The 18,952-nt window shown below is 35.8% G+C and overlaps 9 non-coding genes across 9 annotated transcripts; all 9 read left to right on the top strand.

Annotated features, from left to right (window-relative positions):
• Nucleotides 1–1,192: 1,192 nt before the first annotated feature.
• TRNAR-ACG (transfer RNA arginine (anticodon ACG)) lies at nucleotides 1,193–1,265 on the top strand. The gene has a single exon. It is a non-coding gene; the product is annotated as a tRNA-Arg (tRNA).
• A 505-nt stretch (nucleotides 1,266–1,770) lies between these two features.
• Nucleotides 1,771–1,843, top strand: TRNAR-ACG (transfer RNA arginine (anticodon ACG)). Its single transcript has one exon. It is a non-coding gene; the product is annotated as a tRNA-Arg (tRNA).
• A 5,707-nt stretch (nucleotides 1,844–7,550) lies between these two features.
• Nucleotides 7,551–7,623, top strand: TRNAR-ACG (transfer RNA arginine (anticodon ACG)). The gene has a single exon. It is a non-coding gene; the product is annotated as a tRNA-Arg (tRNA).
• An 8-nt stretch (nucleotides 7,624–7,631) lies between these two features.
• On the top strand, nucleotides 7,632–7,703 carry TRNAH-GUG (transfer RNA histidin (anticodon GUG)). The gene has a single exon. It is a non-coding gene; the product is annotated as a tRNA-His (tRNA).
• Nucleotides 7,704–9,864: 2,161 nt separating this feature from the next.
• On the top strand, nucleotides 9,865–9,937 carry TRNAR-ACG (transfer RNA arginine (anticodon ACG)). Its single transcript has one exon. It is a non-coding gene; the product is annotated as a tRNA-Arg (tRNA).
• Nucleotides 9,938–9,945: 8 nt separating this feature from the next.
• Nucleotides 9,946–10,017, top strand: TRNAH-GUG (transfer RNA histidin (anticodon GUG)). Its single transcript has one exon. It is a non-coding gene; the product is annotated as a tRNA-His (tRNA).
• A 2,159-nt stretch (nucleotides 10,018–12,176) lies between these two features.
• TRNAR-ACG (transfer RNA arginine (anticodon ACG)) lies at nucleotides 12,177–12,249 on the top strand. The gene has a single exon. It is a non-coding gene; the product is annotated as a tRNA-Arg (tRNA).
• A 1,661-nt stretch (nucleotides 12,250–13,910) lies between these two features.
• TRNAR-ACG (transfer RNA arginine (anticodon ACG)) lies at nucleotides 13,911–13,983 on the top strand. The gene has a single exon. It is a non-coding gene; the product is annotated as a tRNA-Arg (tRNA).
• A 3,394-nt stretch (nucleotides 13,984–17,377) lies between these two features.
• On the top strand, nucleotides 17,378–17,450 carry TRNAR-ACG (transfer RNA arginine (anticodon ACG)). The gene has a single exon. It is a non-coding gene; the product is annotated as a tRNA-Arg (tRNA).
• Nucleotides 17,451–18,952: the final 1,502 nt, after the last annotated feature.

Consider the following 18,952-nt stretch of genomic DNA (forward strand, 5'->3'; position numbering starts at 1 on the left):
AACAGGAAAGACACTTCAATTACTACAAGACACCTGGGACAGTGGGCAATGGATAATGTGTCTGACTATGGATCTGTAGATTGTAGGTTCTACTCCTACCTGGCTCACTAAAATTGCCGTGATCGTATAGTGGTTAGTACTCTGCGTTGTGGCTGCAGCAACCCCGGTTCGAATCCGGGTCGCGGCATTTTGATTTTGTTTCTCAATCATCCATTTTTTCACAATACTGAATCTTAAGAAAATTTCAGAAAGTAAGCAGATTCTTTGAAGGTGATTGCACTATTTGTGTTTAATGCTTATTATAAAGCTATCTTAACATGCTTTGAATAATTTAATTGTGAATTATTTTACTAAAGGACTGGGAATTTGACATAAATTCTAGAATTCAGGAAAGAAGAATGTTTGGGCTCTGTCTGAGTAAGTTCATTACATTTTTTAAAGATCTTTTAGCAGTCACAAGGATTATTGTACCTAAAACATTTTTGGGAAACAATCCCTGCAGATAGTGTACAGTCAATTTCCAAAATGTGATTCTGTATATACTTCAATAACCATAAAACTTTAAAACAGGCTCAAAAACAGGAAAGACTCTTCAATTGCTACAAGACACCTGAGACAGTGGGCAATGGATAACGCGTCTGACTATAGATCAGAAGATTGTAGGTTTCCACTCCTACCTGGCTCGCTTAAATTGCCGTGATTGTATAGTAGTTAGTACTCTGCGTTGTGGCTGCAGCAACCCCATTTCGAAAACGGGTCACAGCATTTTGATTTTGTTTCACAATCATCCATTTTTTCACAATACTGAATCTTAAGAAAATTTCAGAAAGTAAGCAGATTCTTTGAAGGTGCTTGCACTATTTGTGTTTAATGCTTATTATAAAGCTATCTTAACATGCTTTGAATAATTTAATTGTGAATTATTGTACTAAAGGACTGGGAATTTGACATAAATTCTAGAATTCAGGAAAGAAGAATGTTTGGGCTCTGTCTGAGTAAGTTCATCACATTTTTTAAAGATCTTTTAGCAGTCACAAGGATTATTTTACCTAAAACGTTTTTGGGAAGCAATCCCTGCAGATAGTGTACAGTCAATTTCCAAAAATGTGATTCTGTATATACTTCAATAACCATAAAACTCTGAAAAAAGACTCAAAAACAGGAAAGACGCTTCAATTACTACAAAACACGTGGGCCAGTGGCGCAATGGATAACGCGTCTGACTACGGATCAGAAGATTGTAGGTTCGACTCCTACCTGGCTCGCTTAAATTGCCGTGATTGTATAGTAGTTAGTACTCTGCGTTGTGGCTGCAGCAACCCCATTTTGAAAACGGGTCACAGCATTTTGATTTTGTTTCACAATCATCCATTTTTTCACAATACTGAATCTTAAGAAAATTTCAGAAAGTAAGCAGATTCTTTGAAGGTGCTTGCACTATTTGTGTTTAATGCTTATTATAAAGCTATCTTAACATGCTTTGAATAATTTAATTGTGAATTATTGTACTAAAGGACAGGGAATTTGACATAAATTCTGGAATTCAGGAAAGAAGAATGTTTGGGCTCTGTCTGAGTAAGTTCATCACATTTTTTAAAGATCTTTTAGCAGTCACAAGGATTATTTTACCTAAAACGTTTTTGGGAAACAATCCCTGCAGATAGTGTACAGTCAATTTCCAAAATGTGATTCTGTATATACTTCAATAACCATAAAACTCCAAAACTGGCTCAAAAACAGGAAAGACACTTCAATTACTACAGGGCACCTGGGCCAGTGGCGCAATGGATAACGTGTCTGACTACGGATCATAAGTTTGTAGGTTCGACTCCTACCTGGCTCGCTTATATTGACATGATCGTATAGTGGTTAGTTCTCTGCGTTGTGGCCGCAGCAACCCTGGTTCGAAAACGTGTCACAGCATTTTGATTTTGTTTCACAATCATCCATTTTTTCACAATACTGAATCTTAAGAAAATTTCAGAAAGTAAGCAGATTCTTTGAAGGTGCTTGCACTATTTGTGTTTAATGCTTATTATAAAGCTATGTTAACATGCTTTGAATAATTTAATTGTGAATTATTGTACTAAAGGACTGGGAATTTGACATAAATTCTGGAATTCAGGAAAGAAGAATGTTTGGGCTCTGTCTGAGTAAGTTCATTACATTTTTTAAAGATCTTTTAGCAGTCACAAGGATTATTGTACCTAAAACATTTTTGGGAAACAATCCCTGCAGATAGTGTACAGTCAATTTCCAAAATGTGATTCTGTATATACTTCAATAACCATAAAACTTTAAAACAGGCTCAAAAACAGGAAAGACTCTTCAATTGCTACAAGACACCTGGGACAGTGGGCAATGGATAACGCGTCTGACTATAGATCAGAAGATTGTAGGTTCGACTCCTACCTGGCTCGCTTAAATTGCCGTGATTGTATAGTAGTTAATACTCTGCGTTGTGGCTGCAGCAACCCCATTTCGAAAACGGGTCACAGCATTTTGATTTTGTTTCACAATCATCCATTTTTTCACAATACTGAATCTTAAGAAAATTTCAGAAAGTAAGCAGATTCTTTGAAGGTGCTTGCACTATTTGTGTTTAATGCTTATTATAAAGCTATCTTAACATGCTTTGAATAATTTAATTGTGAATTATTGTACTAAAGGACTGGGAATTTGACATAAATTCTAAAATTCAGGAAAGAAGAATGTTTGGGCTCTGTCTGAGTATGTTCATCACATTTTTTAAAGATCTTTTAGCAGTCACAAGGATTATTTTACCTAAAACGTTTTTGGGAAGCAATCCCTGCAGATAGTGTACAGTCAATTTCCAAAATGTGATTCTGTATATACTTCAATAACCATAAAACTCTGAAAAAAGGCTCAAAAACAGGAAAGACGCTTCAATTACTACAAAACACGTGGGCCAGTGGGCAATGGATAACGCGTCTGACTACGGATCAGAAGATTGTAGGTTCGACTCCTACCTGGCTCGCTTAAATTGCTGTGATTGTATAGTAGTTAGTACTCTGCGTTGTGGCTGCAGCAACCCCATTTCGAAAACGGGTCACAGCATTTTGATTTTGTTTCACAATCATCCATTTTTTCACAATACTGAATCTTAAGAAAATTTCAGAAAGTAAGCAGATTCTTTGAAGGTGCTTGCACTATTTGTGTTTAATGCTTATTATAAAGCTATCTTAACATGCTTTGAATAATTTAATTGTGAATTATTGTACTAAAGGACTGGGAATTTGACATAAATTCTGGAATTCAGGAAAGAAGAATGTTTGGGCTCTGTCTGAGTAAGTTCATCACATTTTTTAATGATCTTTTAGCAGTCACAAGGATTATTTTACCTAAAACGTTTTTGGGAAGCAATCCCTGCAGATAGTGTACAGTCAATTTCCAAAATGTGATTCTGTAAATATTTCAATAACCATAAAACTCTGAAAAAAGGCTCAAAAACAGGAAAGACACTTCAATTACTACAAAACACGTGGGCCAGTGGCGCAATGGATAACGCGACTGACAACGGATCAGAAGATTGTAGGTTCGACTCCTACCTGGCTCGCTTAAATTGCCGTGATTGTATAGTAGTTAGTACTCTGCGTTGTGGCTGCAGCAACCCCATTTCGAAAACGGGTCACAGCATTTTGATTTTGTTTCACAATCATCCATTTTTTCACAATACTGAATCTTAAGAAAATTTCAGAAAGTAAGCAGATTCTTTGAAGGTGCTTGCACTATTTGTGTTTAATGCTTATTATAAAGCTATCTTAACATGCTTTGAATAATTTAATTGTGAATTATTGTACTAAAGGACTGGGAATTTGACATAAATTCTGGAATTCAGGAAAGAAGAATGTTTGGGCTCTGTCTGAGTAAGTTCATCACATTTTTTAAAGATCTTTTAGCAGTCACAAGGATTATTGTACCTAAAACGTTTTTGGGAAACAATCCCTGCAGATAGTGTACAGTCAATTTCCAAAATGTGATTCTGTATATACTTCAATAACCATAAAACTCCAAAACTGGCTCAAAAACAGGAAAGACACTTCAATTACTACAGGGCACCTGTGCCAGTGGCGCAATGGATATCGTGTCTGACTACGGATCATAAGTTTGTAGGTTCGACTCCTATCTGGCTCGCTTAAATTGACGTGATCGTATAGTGGTTAGTACTCTGCGTTGTGGCCGCAGCAACCCCGGTTCAAATCCGGGTCATGGCATTTTGATTTTGTTTCTCAATCATCCATTTTTTCACAATACTGAATCTTAAGAAAATTTCAGAAAGTAAGCAGATTCTTTGAAGGTGCTTGCACTATTTGTGTTTAATGCTTATTATAAAGCTATCTTAACATGCTTTGAATAATTTAATTGTGAATTATTGTACTAAAGTACTGGGAATTTGACATAAATTCTAGAATTCAGGAAAGAAGAATGTTTGGGCTTCCTTCTGATTAAGTTCATCACATTTTTGAAATATCTTTTAGCAGTCACAATTATTATTTTACCTAAAACGTTTTTGGGAAACAATCCCTGCAGATAGTGTACAGTCAATTTCCAAAATGTGATTCTGTATATACTTCAATAACCATAAAACTTTAAAACAGGCTCAAAAACAGGAAAGACTCTTCAATTGCTACAAGACACCTGGGACAGTGGGCAATGGATAACGCGTCTGACTACGGATCAGAAGATTGTAGGTTCGACTCCTACCTGGCTCGCTTAAATTGCCGTGATTGTATAGTATTTAGTACTCTGCGTTGTGGCTGCAGCAACCCCATTTTGAAAACGGGTCACAGCATTTTGATTTTGTTTCACAATCATCCATTTTTTCACAATACTGAATCTTAAGAAAATTTCAGAAAGTAAGCAGATTCTTTGAAGGTGCTTGCACTATTTGTGTTTAATGCTTATTATAAAGCTATCTTAACATGCTTTGAATAATTTAATTGTGAATTATTGTACTAAAGGACAGGGAATTTGACATAAATTCTGGAATTCAGGAAAGAAGAATGTTTGGGCTCTGTCTGAGTAAGTTCATCACATTTTTTAAAGATCTTTTAGCAGTCACAAGGATTATTTTACCTAAAACGTTTTTGGGAAACAATCCCTGCAGATATTGTACAGTCAATTTCCAAAATGTGATTCTGTATATACTTCAATAACCATAAAACTCCAAAACTGGCTCAAAAACAGGAAAGACACTTCAATTACTACAGGGCACCTGGGCCAGTGGCGCAATGGATAACGTGTCTGACTACGGATCACAAGTTTGTAGGTTCGACTCCTACCTGGCTCGCTTAAATTGACGTGATCGTATAGTGGTTAGTACTCTGCGTTGTGGCCGCAGCAACCCTGGTTCGAAAACGGGTCACAGCATTTTGATTTTGTTTCACAATCATCCATTTTTTCACAATACTGAATCTTAAGAAAATTTCAGAAAGTAAGCAGATTCTTTGAAGGTGCTTGCACTATTTGTGTTTAATGCTTATTATAAAGCTATGTTAACATGCTTTGAATAATTTAATTGTGAATTATTGTACTAAAGGACTGGGAATTTGACATAAATTCTGGAATTCAGGAAAGAAGAATGTTTGGGCTCTGTCTGAGTAAGTTCATTACATTTTTTAAAGATCTTTTAGCAGTCACAAGGATTATTGTACCTAAAACATTTTTGGGAAACAATCCCTGCAGATAGTGTACAGTCAATTTCCAAAATGTGATTCTGTATATACTTCAATAACCATAAAACTTTACAACAGGCTCAAAAACAGGAAAGACTCTTCAATTGCTACAAGACACCTGGGACAGTGGGCAATGGCTAACGCGTCTGACTATAGATCAGAAGATTGTAGGTTCGACTCCTACCTGGCTCGCTTAAATTGCCATGATTGTATAGTAGTTAGTACTCTGTGTTGTGGCTGCAGAAACCCCATTTCGAAAACGGGTCACAGCATTTTGATTTTGTTTCACAATCATCCATTTTTTCACAATACTGAATCTTAAGAAAATTTCAGAAAGTAAGCAGATTCTTTGAAGGTGCTTGCACTATTTGTGTTTAATGCTTATTATAAAGCTATCTTAACATGCTTTGAATAATTTAATTGTGAATTATTGTACTAAAGGACTGGGAATTTGACATAAATTCTAGAATTCAGGAAAGAAGAATGTTTGGGCTCTGTCTGAGTAAGTTCATCACATTTTTTAAAGATATTTTAGCAGTCACAAGGATTATTTTACCTAAAACGTTTTTGGGAAGCAATCCCTGCAGATAGTGTACAGTCAATTTCCAAAATGTGATTCTGTATATACTTCAATAACCATAAAACTCTGAAAAAAGGCTCAAAAACAGGAAAGACGCTTCAATTACTACAAAACACGTGGGCCAGTGGGCAATGGATAACGCGTCTGACTATGGATCAGAAGATTGTAGGTTTGACTCCTACCTGGCTTGCTTAAATTGCCGTGATTGTATAGTAGTTAGTACTCTGCGTTGTGGCTGCAGCAACCCCATTTCGAAACGGGTCACAGCATTTTGATTTTGTTTCACAATCATCCATTTTTTCACAATACTGAATCTTAAGAAAATTTCAGAAAGTAAGCAGATTCTTTGAAGGTGCTTGCACTATTTGTGTTTAATGCTTATTATAAAGCTATCTTAACATGCTTTGAATAATTTAATTGTGAATTATTGTACTAAAGGACTGGGAATTTGACATAAATTCTGGAATTCAGGAAAGAAGAATGTTTGGGCTCTGTCTGAGTAAGTTCATCACATTTTTTAAAGATCTTTTAGCAGTCACAAGGATTATTTTACCTAAAACGTTTTTGGGAAATAATCCCTGCAGATAGTGTACAGTCAATTACCAAAATGTGATTCTGTATATACTTCAATAACCATAAAATTCTGAAAACAGGCTCAAAAACAGGAAAGACACTTCAATTACTACAAGACACCCAGGACAGTGGGCAATGGATAACGTGTCAGACTATGGATCTGTAGATTGTAGGTTCGACTCCTACCTGGCTCGCTTAAATTGCCGTGATCGTATAGTGGTTAGTACTCTGCGTTGTGGCCGCTGCAACCCCGGTTCAAATCCGGGTCACGGCATTTTGATTTTGTTTCTCAATCATCCATTTTTTCACAATACTGAATCTTAAGAAAATTTCAGAAAGTAAGCAGATTCTTTGAATGTGCTTGCACTATTTGTGTTTAATGCTTATTATAAAGCTATCTTAACATGCTTTGAATAATTTAATTGTGAATTATTGTACTAAAGTACTGGGAATTTGACATAAATTCTAGAATTCAGGAAAGAAGAATGTTTGGGCTTCCTTCTGAGTAAGTTCATCACATTTTTGAAATATCTTTTAGCAGTCACAATTATTATTTTACCTAAAACGTTTTTGGGAAACAATCCCTGCAGATAGTCTACAGTCAATTTCCAAAATGTGATTCTGTATATACTTCAATAACCATAAAACTCTGAAAATAGGCTCAAAAACAGGAAAGACACTTCAATTACTACAAAACACGTGGGCCAGTGGCGCAATGGATAACGCGTCTGACTACGGATCAGAAGATTGTAGGTTCGACTCCTACCTGGCTCGCTTATATTGCCGTGATCGTATAGTGGTTAGTACTCTGCGTTGTGGCCGCAGCAACCCTGGTTCGAATCCGGGTCACGGCATTTTGATTTTGTTTCTCAATCATCCATTTTTTCACAATACTGAATCTTAAGAAAATTTCAGAAAATAAGCAGATTCTTTGAAGGTGCTTGCACTATTTGTGTTTAATGCTTATTATAAAGCTATCTTAACATGCTTTGAATAATTTAATTGTGAATTATTGTACTAAAGTACTTGGAATTTGACATAAATTCTGGAATTCAGAAAAGAGGAATGTTTGGGCTCTGTCAGAGTAAGTTCATCACATTTTTTAAAGATCTTTTAGCAGTCACAAGGATTATTTTACCTAAAACGTTTTTGGGAAACAATCCCTGCAGATAGTGTACAGTCAATTTCCAAAATGTGATTCTGTATATACTTCAATAACCATAAAATTCTGAACACAGGCTCAAAAACAGGAAAGACACTTCAATTACTACAAGACACCTGGGACAGTGGGCAATGGATAACGTGTCTGACTATGGATCTGTAGATTGTAGGTTCTACTCCTACCTGGCTCACTTAAATTGCCGTGATCATATAGTGGTTAGTACTCTGCGTTGTGGCCGCAGCAACCCCGGTTCGAATCCGGGTCACGGCATTTTGATTTTGTTTCTCAATCATCCATTTTTTCACAATACTGAATCTTAAGAAAATTTCAGAAAGTAAGCAGATTCTTTGAAGGTGCTTGCACTATTTGTGTTTAATGCTTATTATAAAGCTATCTTAACATGCTTTGAATAAATTAATTGTGAATTATTGTACTAAAGAACTGGGAATTTGATATAAATTCTGGAATTCAGGAAAGAAGAATGTTTGGGCTCTGTCTGAGTAAGTTCATTACATTTTTGAAAGATCTTTTAGCAGTCACAAGGATTATTGTACCTAAAACGTTTTTGGGAAACAATCCCTGCAGATAGTGTACAGTCAATTTCCAAAATGTGATTCTGTATATACTTCAATAACCATAAAACTCTGAAAAAAGGCTCAAAAACAGGAAAGACGCTTCAATTACTACAAAACACGTGGGCCAGTGGGCAATGGATAACGCGTCTGACTACGGATCAGAAGATTGTAGGTTTGACTCCTACCTGGCTCGCTTAAATTGCCGTGATTGTATAGTAGTTAGTACTCTGCGTTGTGGCTGCAGCAACCCCATTTCGAAAACGGGTCACAGCATTTTGATTTTGTTTCACAATCATCCATTTTTTCACAATACTGAATCTTAAGAAAATTTCAGAAAGTAAGCAGATTCTTTGAAGGTGCTTGCACTATTTGTGTTTAATGCTTATTATAAAGCTATCTTAACATGCTTTGAATAATTTAATTGTGAATTATTGTACTAAAGGACTGGGAATTTGACATAAATTCTGGAATTCAGGAAAGAAGAATGTTTGGGCTCTGTCTGAGTAAGTTCATCACATTTTTTAAAGATCTTTTAGCAGTCACAAGGATTATTTTACCTAAAACGTTTTTGGGAAACAATCCCTGCAGATAGTGTACAGTCAATTACCAAAATGTGATTCTGTATATACTTCAATAACCATAAAATTCTGAAAACAGGCTCAAAAACAGGAAAGACACTTCAATTACTACAAGACACCCAGGACAGTGGGCAATGGATAACGTGTCAGACTATGGATCTGTAGATTGTAGGTTCGACTCCTACCTGGCTCGCTTAAATTGCCGTGATCGTATAGTGGTTAGTACTCTGCGTTGTGGCCGCTGCAACCCCGGTTCAAAACCGGGTCACGGCATTTTGATTTTGTTTCTCAATCATCCATTTTTTCACAATACTGAATCTTAAGAAAATTTCAGAAAGTAAGCAGATTCTTTGAATGTGCTTGCACTATTTGTGTTTAATGCTTATTATAAAGCTATCTTAACATGCTTTGAATAATTTAATTGTGAATTATTGTACTAAAGTACTGGGAATTTGACATAAATTCTAGAATTCAGGAAAGAAGAATGTTTGGGCTTCCTTCTGAGTAAGTTCATCACATTTTTGAAATATCTTTTAGCAGTCACAATTATTATTTTACCTAAAACGTTTTTGGGAAACAATCCCTGCAGATAGTCTACAGTCAATTTCCAAAATGTGATTCTGTATATACTTCAATAACCATAAAACTCTGAAAATAGGCTCAAAAACAGGAAAGACACTTCAATTACTACAAAACACGTGGGCCAGTGGCGCAATGGATAACGCGTCTGACTACGGATCAGAAGATTGTAGGTTCGACTCCTACCTGGCTCGCTTATATTGCCGTGATCGTATAGTGGTTAGTACTCTGTGTTGTGGCCGCAGCAACCCTGGTTCGAATCCGGGTCACGGCATTTTGATTTTGTTTCTCAATCATCCATTTTTTCACAATACTGAATCTTAAGAAAATTTCAGAAAATAAGCAGATTCTTTGAAGGTGCTTGCACTATTTGTGTTTAATGCTTATTATAAAGCTATCTTAACATGCTTTGAATAATTTAATTGTGAATTATTGTACTAAAGTACTTGGAATTTGACATAAATTCTGGAATTCAGAAAAGAGGAATGTTTGGGCTCTGTCAGAGTAAGTTCATCACATTTTTTAAAGATCTTTTAGCAGTCACAAGGATTATTTTACCTAAAACGTTTTTGGGAAACAATCCCTGCAGATAGTGTACAGTCAATTTCCAAAATGTGATTCTGTATATACTTCAATAACCATAAAATTCTGAAAACAGGCTCAAAAACAGGAAAGACACTTCAATTACTACAAGACACCTGGGACAGTGGGCAATGGATAACGTGTCTGACTATGGATCTGTAGATTGTAGGTTCTACTCCTACCTGGCTCACTTAAATTGCCGTGATCATATAGTGGTTAGTACTCTGCGTTGTGGCCGCAGCAACCCCGGTTCGAATCCGGGTCACGGCATTTTGATTTTGTTTCTCAATCATCCATTTTTTCACAATACTGAATCTTAAGAAAATTTCAGAAAGTAAGCAGATTCTTTGAAGGTGCTTGCACTCTTTGTGTTTAATGCTTATTATAAAGCTATGTTAACATGCTTTGAATAATTTAATTGTGAATTATTGTACTAAAGGACTGGGAATTTGACATAAATTCTGGAATTCAGGAAAGAAGAATGTTTGGGCTCTGTCTGAGTAAGTTCATTACATTTTTTAAAGATCTTTTAGCAGTCACAAGGATTATTGTACCTAAAACATTTTTGGGAAACAATCCCTGCAGATAGTGTACAGTCAATTTCCAAAATGTGATTCTGTATATACTTCAATAACCATAAAACTTTAAAACAGGCTCAAAAACAGGAAAGACTCTTCAATTGCTACAAGACACCTGGGACAGTGGGCAATGGATAACGCGTCTGACTATAGATCAGAAGATTGTAGGTTCGACTCCTACCTGGCTCGCTTAAATTGCCGTGATTGTATAGTAGTTAGTACTCTGCGTTGTGGCTGCAGCAACCCCATTTCGAAAACGGGTCACAGCATTTTGATTTTGTTTCACAATCATCCATTTTTTCACAATACTGAATCTTAAGAAAATTTCAGAAAGTAAGCAGATTCTTTGAAGGTGCTTGCACTATTTGTGTTTAATGCTTATTATAAAGCTATCTTAACATGCTTTGAATAATTTAATTGTGAATTATTGTACTAAAGGACTGGGAATTTGACATAAATTCTAAAATTCAGGAAAGAAGAATGTTTGGGCTCTGTCTGAGTATGTTCATCACATTTTTTAAAGATCTTTTAGCAGTCACAAGGATTATTTTACCTAAAACGTTTTTGGGAAGCAATCCCTGCAGATAGTGTACAGTCAATTTCCAAAATGTGATTCTGTATATACTTCAATAACCATAAAACTCTGAAAAAAGGCTCAAAAACAGGAAAGACGCTTCAATTACTACAAAACACGTGGGCCAGTGGGCAATGGATAACGCGTCTGACTACGGATCAGAAGATTGTAGGTTTGACTCCTACCTGGCTCGCTTAAATTGCTGTGATTGTATAGTAGTTAGTACTCTGCGTTGTGGCTGCAGCAACCCCATTTCGAAAACGGGTCACAGCATTTTGATTTTGTTTCACAATCATCCATTTTTTCACAATACTGAATCTTAAGAAAATTTCAGAAAGTAAGCAGATTCTTTGAAGGTGCTTGCACTATTTGTGTTTAATGCTTATTATAAAGCTATCTTAACATGCTTTGAATAATTTAATTGTGAATTATTGTACTAAAGGACTGGGAATTTGACATAAATTCTGGAATTCAGGAAAGAAGAATGTTTGGGCTCTGTCTGAGTAAGTTCATCACATTTTTTAATGATCTTTTAGCAGTCACAAGGATTATTTTACCTAAAACGTTTTTGGGAAGCAATCCCTGCAGATAGTGTACAGTCAATTTCCAAAATGTGATTCTGTAAATATTTCAATAACCATAAAACTCTGAAAAAAGGCTCAAAAACAGGAAAGACACTTCAATTACTACAAAACACGTGGGCCAGTGGCGCAATGGATAACGCGTCTGACAACGGATCAGAAGATTGTAGGTTCGACTCCTACCTGGCTCGCTTAAATTGCCGTGATTGTATAGTAGTTAGTACTCTGCGTTGTGGCTGCAGCAACCCCATTTCGAAAACGGGTCACAGCATTTTGATTTTGTTTCACAATCATCCATTTTTTCACAATACTGAATCTTAAGAAAATTTCAGAAAGTAAGCAGATTCTTTGAAGGTGCTTGCACTATTTGTGTTTAATGCTTATTATAAAGCTATCTTAACATGCTTTGAATAATTTAATTGTGAATTATTGTACTAAAGGACTGGGAATTTGACATAAATTCTGGAATTCAGGAAAGAAGAATGTTTGGGCTCTGTCTGAGTAAGTTCATCACATTTTTTAAAGATCTTTTAGCAGTCACAAGGATTATTGTACCTAAAACGTTTTTGGGAAACAATCCCTGCAGATAGTGTACAGTCAATTTCCAAAATGTGATTCTGTATATACTTCAATAACCATAAAACTCCAAAACTGGCTCAAAAACAGGAAAGACACTTCAATTACTACAGGGCACCTGTGCCAGTGGCGCAATGGATATCGTGTCTGACTACGGATCATAAGTTTGTAGGTTCGACTCCTATCTGGCTCGCTTAAATTGACGTGATCGTATAGTGGTTAGTACTCTGCGTTGTGGCAGCAGCAACCCCGGTTCAAATCCTGGTCACGGCATTTTGATTTTGTTTCTCAATCATCCATTTTTTCACAATACTGAATCTTAAGAAAATTTCAGAAAGTAAGCAGATTCTTTGAAGGTGCTTGCACTATTTGTGTTTAATGCTTATTATAAAGCTATCTTAACATGCTTTGAATAATTTAATTGTGAATTATTGTACTAAAGTACTGGGAATTTGACATAAATTCTAGAATTCAGGAAAGAAGAATGTTTGGGCTTCCTTCTGATTAAGTTCATCACATTTTTGAAATATCTTTTAGCAGTCACAATTATTATTTTACCTAAAACGTTTTTGGGAAACAATCCCTGCAGATAGTGTACAGTCAATTTCCAAAATGTGATTCTGTATATACTTCAATAACCATAAAACTTTAAAACAGGCTCAAAAACAGGAAAGACTCTTCAATTGCTACAAGACACCTGGGACAGTGGGCAATGGATAACGCGTCTGACTACGGATCAGAAGATTGTAGGTTCGACTCCTACCTGGCTCGCTTAAATTGCCGTGATTGTATAGTATTTAGTACTCTGCGTTGTGGCTGCAGCAACCCCATTTTGAAAACGGGTCACAGCATTTTGATTTTGTTTCACAATCATCCATTTTTTCACAATACTGAATCTTAAGAAAATTTCAGAAAGTAAGCAGATTCTTTGAAGGTGCTTGCACTATTTGTGTTTAATGCTTATTATAAAGCTATCTTAACATGCTTTGAATAATTTAATTGTGAATTATTGTACTAAAGGACAGGGAATTTGACATAAATTCTGGAATTCAGGAAAGAAGAATGTTTGGGCTCTGTCTGAGTAAGTTCATCACATTTTTTAAAGATCTTTTAGCAGTCACAAGGATTATTTTACCTAAAACGTTTTTGGGAAACAATCCCTGCAGATAGTGTACAGTCAATTTCCAAAATGTGATTCTGTATATACTTCAATAACCATAAAACTCTAAAACTGGCTCAAAAACAGGAAAGACACTTCAATTACTACAGGGCACCTGGGCCAGTGGCGCAATGGATAACGTGTCTGACTACGGATCATAAGTTTGTAGGTTCGACTCCTACCTGGCTCGCTTAAATTGACGTGATCGTATAGTGGTTAGTACTCTGCGTTGTGGCCGCAGCAACCCTGGTTCGAAAACGGGTCACAGCATTTTGATTTTGTTTCACAATCATCCATTTTTTCACAATACTGAATCTTAAGAAAATTTCAGAAAGTAAGCAGATTCTTTGAAGGTGCTTGCACTATTTGTGTTTAATGCTTATTATAAAGCTATGTTAACATGCTTTGAATAATTTAATTGTGAATTATTGTACTAAAGGACTGGGAATTTGACATAAATTCTGGAATTCAGGAAAGAAGAATGTTTGGGCTCTGTCTGAGTAAGTTCATTACATTTTTTAAAGATCTTTTAGCAGTCACAAGGATTATTGTACCTAAAACATTTTTGGGAAACAATCCCTGCAGATAGTGTACAGTCAATTTCCAAAATGTGATTCTGTATATACTTCAATAACCATAAAACTTTACAACAGGCTCAAAAACAGGAAAGACTCTTCAATTGCTACAAGACACCTGGGACAGTGGGCAATGGATAACGCGTCTGACTATAGATCAGAAGATTGTAGGTTCGACTCCTACCTGGCTCGCTTAAATTGCCATGATTGTATAGTAGTTAGTACTCTGCGTTGTGGCTGCAGAAACCCCATTTCGAAAACGGGTCACAGCATTTTGATTTTGTTTCACAATCATCCATTTTTTCACAATACTGAATCTTAAGAAAATTTCAGAAAGTAAGCAGATTCTTTGAAGGTGCTTGCACTATTTGTGTTTAATGCTTATTATAAAGCTATCTTAACATGCTTTGAATAATTTAATTGTGAATTATTGTACTAAAGGACTGGGAATTTGACATAAATTCTAGAATTCAGGAAAGAAGAATGTTTGGGCTCTGTCTGAGTAAGTTCATCACATTTTTTAAAGATCTTTTAGCAGTCACAAGGATTATTTTACCTAAAACGTTTTTGGGAAGCAATCCCTGCAGATAGTGTACAGTCAATTTCCAAAATGTGATTCTGTATATACTTCAATAACCATAAAACTCTGAAAAAAGGCTCAAAAACAGGAAAGACGCTTCAATTACTACAAAACACGTGGGCCAGTGGGCAATGGATAACGCGTCTGACTACGGATCAGAAGATTGTAGGTTTGACTCCTACCTGGCTTGCTTAAATTGCCGTGATTGTATAGTAGTTAGTACTCTGCGTTGTGGCTGCAGCAACCCCATTTCGAAAACGGGTCACAGCATTTTGATTTTGTTTCACAATCATCCATTTTTTCACAATACTGAATCTTAAGAAAATTTCAGAAAGTAAGCAGATTCTTTGAAGGTGCTTGCACTATTTGTGTTTAATGCTTATTATAAAGCTATCTTAACATGCTTTGAATAATTTAATTGTGAATTATTGTACTAAAGGACTGGGAATTTGACATAAATTCTGGAATTCAGGAAAGAAGAATGTTTGGGCTCTGTCTGAGTAAGTTCATCACATTTTTTAAAGATCTTTTAGCAGTCACAAGGATTATTTTACCTAAAACGTTTTTGGGAAATAATCCCTGCAGATAGTGTACAGTCAATTACCAAAATGTGATTCTGTATATACTTCAATAACCATAAAATTCTGAAAACAGGCTCAAAAACAGGAAAGACACTTCAATTACTACAAGACACCCAGGACAGTGGGCAATGGATAACGTGTCAGACTATGGATCTGTAGATTGTAGGTTCGACTCCTACCTGGCTCGCTTAAATTGCCGTGATCGTATAGTGGTTAGTACTCTGCGTTGTGGCCGCTGCAACCCCGGTTCAAATCCGGGTCACGGCATTTTGATTTTGTTTCTCAATCATCCATTTTTTCACAATACTGAATCTTAAGAAAATTTCAGAAAGTAAGCAGATTCTTTGAATGTGCTTGCACTATTTGTGTTTAATGCTTATTATAAAGCTATCTTAACATGCTTTGAATAATTTAATTGTGAATTATTGTACTAAAGTACTTGGAATTTGACATAAATTCTGGAATTCAGAAAAGAGGAATGTTTGGGCTCTGTCAGAGTAAGTTCATCACATTTTTTAAAGATCTTTTAGCAGTCACAAGGATTATTTTACCTAAAACGTTTTTGGGAAACAATCCCTGCAGATAGTGTACAGTCAATTTCCAAAATGTGATTCTGTATATACTTCAATAACCATAAAATTCTGAAAACAGGCTCAAAAACAGGAAAGACACTTCAATTACTACAAGACACCTGGGACAGTGGGCAATGGATAACGTGTCTGACTATGGATCTGTAGATTGTAGGTTCTACTCCTACCTGGCTCACTTAAATTGCCGTGATCATATAGTGGTTAGTACTCTGCGTTGTGGCCGCAGCAACCCCGGTTCGAATCCGGGTCACGGCATTTTGATTTTGTTTCTCAATCATCCATTTTTTCACAATACTGAATCTTAAGAAAATTTCAGAAAGTAAGCAGATTCTTTGAAGGTGCTTGCACTATTTGTGTTTAATGCTTATTATAAACCTATCTTAACATGCTTTGAATAAATTAATTGTGAATTATTGTACTAAAGGACTGGGAATTTGACATAAATTCTGGAATTCAGGAAAGAAGAATGTTTGGGCTCTGTCTGAGTAAGTTCATTACATTTTTGAAAGATCTTTTAGCAGTCACAAGGATTATTGTACCTAAAACGTTTTTGGGAAACAATCCCTGCAGATAGTGTACAGTCAATTTCCAAAATGTGATTCTGTAGATACTTCAATAACCATAAAACTTTAAAACAGGCTCAAAAACAGGAAAGACTCTTCAATTGCTACAAGACACCTGGGACAGTGGGCAATAGATAACGCGTCTGACTATAGATCAGAAGATTGTAGGTTCGACTCCTACCTAGCTCGCTTAAATTGCCGTGATTGTATAGTAGTTAGTACTCTACGTTGTGGCTGCAGCAATCCCATTTCGAAAACGGGTCACAGCATTTTGATTTTGTTTCACAATCATCCATTTTTTCACAATACTGAATCTTAAGAAAATTTCAGAAAGTAAGCAGATTCTTTGAATGTGCTTGCACTATTTGTGTTTAATGCTTATTATAAAGCTATCTTAACATGCTTTGAATAATTTAATTGTGAATTATTGTACTAAAGTACTGGGAATTTGACATAAATTCTAGAATTCAGGAAAGAAGAATGTTTGGGCTTCCTTCTGAGTAAGTTCATCACATTTTTGAAATATCTTTTAGCAGTCACAATTATTATTTTACCTAAAACGTTTTTGGGAAACAATCCCTGCAGATAGTCTACAGTCAATTTCCAAAATGTGATTCTGTATATACTTCAATAACCATAAAACTCTGAAAATAGGCTCAAAAACAGGAAAGACACTTCAATTACAAAAAACACGTGGGCCAGTGGCGCAATGGATAACGCGTCTGACTACGGATCAGAAGATTGTAGGTTCGACTCCTACCTGGCTCGCTTATATTGCCGTGATCGTATAGTGGTTACTACTCTGCGTTGTGGCCGCAGCAACCCTGGTTCGAATCCGGGTCGCGGCATTTTGATTTTGTTTCTCAGTCATCCATTTTTTCACAATACTGAATCTTAAGAAAATTTCAGAAAATAAGCAGATTCTTTGAAGGTGCTTGCACTATTTGTGTTTAATGCTTATTATAAAGCTATCTTAACATGCTTTGAATAATTTAATTGTGAATTATTGTACTAAAGTACTTGGAATTTGACATAAATTCTAGAATTCAGAAAAAAAGAATGTTTGGGCTCTGTCAGAGTAAGTTCATCACATTTTTTAAAGATCTTTTAGCAGTCACAAGGATTATTTTACCTAAAACGTTTTTGGGAAACAATCCCTGCAGATAGTGTACAGTCAATTTTCAAAATGTGATTCTGTATATACTTCAATAACCATAAAATTCTGAAAACAGGCTCAAAAACAGGAAAGACACTTCAATTACTACAAGACACCCGCGACAGTGGGCAATGGATAACGTGTCTGACTATGGATCTGTAGATTGTAGGTTCTACTCCTACCTGGCTCACTTAAATTGCCGTGATCATATAGTGGTTAGTACTCTGCGTTGTGGCCGCAGCAACCCCGGTTCGAGTCCGGGACACGGCATTTTGATTTTGTTTCTCAATCATCCATTTTTTCACAATACTGAATCTTAAGAAAATTTCAGAAAGTAAGCAGATTCTTTGAAGGTGCTTGCACTATTTGTGTTTAATGCTTATTATAAAGCTATCTTAACATGCTTTGAATAATTTAATTGTGAATTATTGTACTAAAGGACTGGGAATTTGACATAAATTCTGGAATTCAGGAAAGAAGAATGTTTGGGCTCTGTCTGAGTAAGTTCATCACATTTTTTAAAGATCTTTTAGCAGTCACAAGGATTATTGTACCTAAAACGTTTTTGGGAAACAATCCCTGCAGATAGTGTACAGTCAATTTCCAAAATGTGATTCTGTATATACTTCAATAACCATAAAACTCCAAAACTGGCTCAAAAACAGGAAAGACACTTCAATTACTACAGGGCACCTGGGCCAGTGGCGCAATGGATATTGTGTCTGACTACGGATCATAAGTTTGTAGGTTCGACTCCTACCTGGCTCGCTTAAATTGACATGATTGTATAGTGGTTAGTACTCTGCGTTGTGGCCGCAGCAACCCCGGTTCAAATCCGGGTCACGGCATTTTGATTTTGTTTCTCAATCATCCATTTTTTCACAATACTGAATCTTAAGAAAATTTCAGAAAGTAAGCAGATTCTTTGAAGGTGCTTGCACTATTTGTGTTTAATGCTTATTATAAAGCTATCTTAACATGCTTTGAATAATTTAATTGTGAGTTATTGTACTAAAGTACTGGGAATTTGACATAAATTCTAGAATTCAGGAAAGAAGAATGTTTGGGCTTCCTTCTGAGTAAGTTCATCACATTTTTGAAATATCTTTTAGCA

Source organism: Taudactylus pleione, unplaced genomic scaffold, assembly GCF_031769625.1.
Source record: "Taudactylus pleione unplaced genomic scaffold, aTauple2 ptg000551l, whole genome shotgun sequence".
Taxonomy (NCBI): Eukaryota; Metazoa; Chordata; class Amphibia; order Anura; family Myobatrachidae; genus Taudactylus; species Taudactylus pleione.